Source organism: Arachis stenosperma, chromosome 6 (assembly GCF_014773155.1).
Source record: "Arachis stenosperma cultivar V10309 chromosome 6, arast.V10309.gnm1.PFL2, whole genome shotgun sequence".
Classification (NCBI taxonomy): domain Eukaryota; kingdom Viridiplantae; phylum Streptophyta; class Magnoliopsida; order Fabales; family Fabaceae; genus Arachis; species Arachis stenosperma.
The window spans coordinates 26528634-26533728 of record NC_080382.1 but is presented as its reverse complement, the minus strand read 5'-3'; the positions used below and the strand labels follow the sequence as shown (position 1 = coordinate 26533728).

The 5095-nt window shown below is 38.3% G+C and overlaps 1 non-coding gene across 1 annotated transcript; it reads right to left on the bottom strand.

The window, feature by feature from the left end:
• Positions 1-4651: 4651 nt before the first annotated feature.
• Positions 4652-4759, bottom strand: LOC130937110 (small nucleolar RNA R71). Its single transcript, XR_009068343.1, has one exon. It is a non-coding gene; the product is annotated as a small nucleolar RNA R71 (small nucleolar RNA).
• Positions 4760-5095: the final 336 nt, after the last annotated feature.

Sequence of the window (5095 nt, the reverse complement as noted above, 5' to 3'; positions counted from 1 at the left end):
GGATAAAAAGGGGTAGTACACTTCCATATTTAGGAATTGGGAATATATTCATGTATTGATTGAATGTATAAGACCTTATGCAATTGATGTCCTTATGCAAAGAATAAAAAGAAAAGAAAAAAAACAAGTAATATAGAATAAAAAAGAAAGAGAAGAAAAAGAAAGAAGAAAATGAAAAGAAAGCAACCAAAGGGGACAAAATGCCCCAAGGTGAAGTTCAATAAAAGGGGATCAATGCATAAGTGTTATGAATCAAGGAATAGAATGCATGAATATGTAAGAAAAAGTGAAGAATGGGTAGTTAGAGTAGCTTGAATTTATATAGGTCATTATATAGGTTAGATGGGAAAGTCTATGCTAATCCAAGATCTAAACTCTAGTCCACTTAACCATAAATGATCCTACCTTGACCCTAACCCCATTACAACCTAAATGAAAAACCTCATGATGAATGTATGTATGCATTGAATAGGTGTTGATTGTTAGAAGAGAATCAAATTTTGGAAAACATGATTAGAAGGGAATTGAGTGAATTAACCCCCAGACACTTGAGTGAATAGAGCGGATACACATCCGGTGAGGGTTCAAAAGTTCAATTACATGTGTTTACCCATATTATCTATATTCTTGCAAGCTTGAACTCTTTTTGATGATTCAATACAATTATGGTTTGGCTTTGATTCCTATTGCCCTAGCTCTTGTGCCTACACATGTTCTCTTGGGAATTGATTTGTTTGAACTAAGCATTTGCATTCACTTTAGGTAGTTGCATTTAGATAGGCTTGATGAGCGGATAATTTGTACGCTTTTTGGCATTGTTTTTAGTATGTTTTTAGTAGTTTTAGTTGAGTTCTTAGTATATTTTTATTAGTTTTTAGTTAAAATTCACTTTTCTGGACTTTACTATGAGTTTGTGTGTTTTTCTGTGATTTCAGGTATTTTCTGGCTGAAATTGAGGGACCTGAGCAAAAATCTGATTCAGAGACTGAAAAGGACTGCAGATGCTGTTGGATTCTGACCTCCCTGCACTCGAAGTGGATTTTCTGGAGCTACAGAAGCCCAATTGGCGCGCTCTCAATGGCGTTGGAAAGTAGACATCCTGGGCTTTCCAGCAATATATGATAGTCCATACTTTGCCCAAGATTTGATGGCCCAAACCGGCGTTCAAAGTCACCTCAAGAAATTCCAGCGTTAAACGCCGGAACTGGCACCTAAATGGGAGTTAAACGCCCAAACTGGCATAAAAGCTGGCGTTTAACTCCAAGACAAGTCTCTACACGAAAATGCTTCATTGCTCAGCCCAAGCACACACCAAGTGGGCCCGGAAGTGGATTTTTATGTCTTTTACTCATCTTTGTACACCTTAGGCTACTAGTTTTCTATAAAGTAGGACCTTTTACTATTGTATTAGACATATTGAGATAGAGAGTCTTTTGATCATGTTTTGACGATTGAACTCACTTTGGGAGGCTGGCCATTCGGCCATGCCTAGACCTTGTTCTTATGTATTTTCAACGGTGGAGTTTCTACACACCATAGATTAAGGTGTGGAGCTCTGCTGTACCTCGAGTATTAATGCAATTACTATTGTTCTTCTATTCAATTCCGCTTGTTCTTTGTCCAAGATATCACTTGTTCTTCAACTTGATGAATGTGATGATCCGTGACACTCATCATCATTCTCACCTATGAACAAGGTGACTGACAACCATTCTTGTTCTACAAGCATTCGAGGCTTGGTGAATATCTCTTGGATTTCTGATTGCATGATGCATGGTTGATCGCCTGACAACCGAGTGCTCGCCTGACAAACGAGCCAGCCATTCCGTGAGATCAGAGTCTTCGTGGTATAGGCAAGAACTGATGGCGGCATTCAAGAGAATCCGGAAGGTCTAACCTTGTCTGTGGTATTCTGAGTAGGATTCAATGATTGAATGACTGTGACGTGCTTCAAACTCCGAAAGGCGGGGCGTTAGTGACAGACGCAAAAGAATCACTGGATTCTATTCCGGCCGGACCGAGAACCGACAGATGGTTAGCCTATGCTGTGACAGAGCATCAGGGACGTATTTCCAATGAGAGGATGGGAGGTAGCCACTGACAACGGTGAAACCCTACACGAGCTTGCCATGGAAAGGAGTAAGAAGGATTGGATGAAGACAGTAAGAAAGCAGAGAGACGGAAGGGAAGGCATCTTCATACGCTTATCTGAAGCTCTCACCAATGATATGCATAAGTATCTCTATCTTTATCTTTATGCTTTATTCATCATCTATACCCATTTGAGTCTGCCTGACTGAGATTTACAAGGTGACCATAGCTTGCTTCATACCACCAATCTCCGTGGGATCGACCCTTACTCGCGTAAGGTTTATTACTTGGACGACCCAGTGCACTTGCTGGTTAGTTGTGCGAAGTTGTGTTTATGCCATGGTATTGAGCACCAAGTCTTTGGAGCCATTACTAGGGATTGTTTATGTTTTGAAAAGTATTGATCACAATTTCGTGCACCAAGTTTTTGGCGCCGTTGCCGGGGATTGTTCTTGTGTATGGACAACTGACGGTTCATCTTGTTGCTTAGATTAGGCATTTATTTTTTTCGAAATTCTTGAAGATGAATTCTAGAGTTTCATGATGATTTGCTGAAATCTGGCTGGCTGTAAAGCCATGTCTAATTTCATTGGACCGAGGTTTCAACTTATCATCACAAGAGCTTGTTGATCTTGCTTTTGGAGCAGTGATCTGCTAAGGCTTGGCTGGCCTTTGGCCATGTCTAGTGTTTTGGACCGAAGCTTTCTTTTAAAGCTTGGCTGGCTGTGAAGCCATGTCTAATTCCTGGACCGGAGTCTTAGACTAGCATTGCACTGATTCCTGGAATTCTCATTAAGAATTTTGATGTTTCCACTTAATTTTCGAAAATCACAAAAAAATTCACAAAAACCATAAAAACCAAAAATATTTGATGTTTCTTGCTTGAGTCTAGTGTCTCATCTGAAGTTTGGTGTCAATTGCATGCATTCATGTGTCTTAAGGATCTTCAAGTAATTCTTGATGATTTCTTACTCTGATCTTTGAATTCTTTTGACTTGAGTGTTTATGTGTCTCATATAGTGTCAATAGTATACAAACTGCTAAGTTTGGTGTCTTGCATGCATTGTTATTTGATTCTTGTTGCATTTTGATTATTAAAAATCCAAAAATATTTTTTATTTTGTGTCTTTTCAAGTCAATAATATAGAGAATTGAAGCTTCAGAACATACTGCAGAGGAATTATACAGAAAAAGCTGGGCATTCAAAAATGCCCAGTGAAGAAGGCAGACTGGCGTTTAAACGCCAGCCAGGGTACCTGGTTGGGCGTTTAACGCCCAAAAAGGGTGCATTTTGGGCGTTAAACGCCAGAATGGATACCATTCTGGGCGTTTAACGCCAGGATGGTGCTAGGGGGAAGATTTTGTTTTCAAATCAATTTTTTTTTCAAGTTTTCAAAGTTTTTCAAAATCAAATCTTTTTCAAATCATATCTTTTCAATCAAATGTTTTCAAAATTAATTTCTTTCCTTTTTCAAAGATACTTACTAACAATTAATGATTTGATTGAACATTTTTTGCCTTTTCTGTTGAGGAAAGTTTTATGTTTGAATCATATCTTTTCTTGTTAGGCAAGTTATTTATTTTCAAATCAAATCTTTTTAAAATTGTTTTCAAATCATATCTTCTCAATCACATCTTTTTAAAACCAATCATATCTTCTTAACCACATCTTTTTCAAAATAGTTTTCAATCAAATCTTTTTAATTTCTAATTTCAAAATCTTTTTCAAAAATCACTTTACTTCTTTCCCACTTTTGTTTTCGAAAATCAATTAGTGTTTTTCAAAAATGTTTTCAAAATATTTTAATTAATTTTCGAAAAATTACTTCCCTCCTTCTCACATCCTTCTATTTATGGAGTACCACTCCTTCTCAATGCACAATTCGAACCTTATCTAATTAAAGTTCGAATTCTTCTTCTCCTTCTTCTTTCTATTTCTCTTTTCCTCTGACACCTCAAGGAATCTCTATACTGTGACATAGAGGATTCCACATTTTCTTGTTCTCTTCTCTTTCATATGAGCAGGAGCAGAGACAAAGGCATTCTTGTTGAAGCTGATCCTGAACGCGAAAGGACCTTGAAGAGAAAGCTAAGAGAAGCCAAAGCACAACTATCTTTAGAGGACCTGACCGAATTCTTCAAAGAAGAAGAAGACATGGCAGCCGAAAATAACAATAATGCAAACAATGCAAGGAAGGTGCTGGGTGACTTTACTGCACCTACTCCTGATTTTTATGGGAGAAGCATCTCTATCCCTGCCATTGGAGCAAACAACTTTGAGCTTAAACCTCAACTAGTTTCTCTAATGCAACAGAATTGCAAGTTCCATGGACTTCCAATGGAAGATCCTCATCAGTTCTTAGCTGAATTCTTGCAAATCTGTGACACAATCAAGACTAATGGGGTTGACCCTGAGGTCTATAGACTGATGCTATTCCCTTTTGCTGTAAGAGACAGAGCTAGAATATGGTTGGACTCTCAACCTAAAGAAAGCCTGGACTCTTGGGAAAAGCTAGTCAATGCCTTCTTGGCAACGTTCTTTCCACCACAAAGATGGAGTAAGCTTAGAGTGGAAGTCCAAACTTTCAGACAGAAGGATGGAGAATCCCTCTATGAAGCTTGGGAAAGATACAAACAATTAATCAGAAAATGTCCTTCTGACATGCTTTCTGAATGGAGCATCATAGGTATTTTCTATGATGGTCTCTCTGAACTATCCAAGATGTCTTTGGATAGCTCTGCTGGAGGATCTCTTCATCTGAAGAAGACGCCTACAGAGGCTCAAGAGCTCATTGAAATGGTTGCAAATAACCAATTCATGTACACTTCTGAAAGGAATCCTGTGAACAATGGGACTAGTCAGAAGAAAGGAGTTCTTGAGATTGACACTCTGAACGCCATTTTGGCTCAGAACAAGATATTGACTCAACAAGTCAATTTGATTTCTCAAAGTCTGTCTGGAATGCAAAATGCACCAAGCAGTACTAAGGAGGCTTCATCTGAG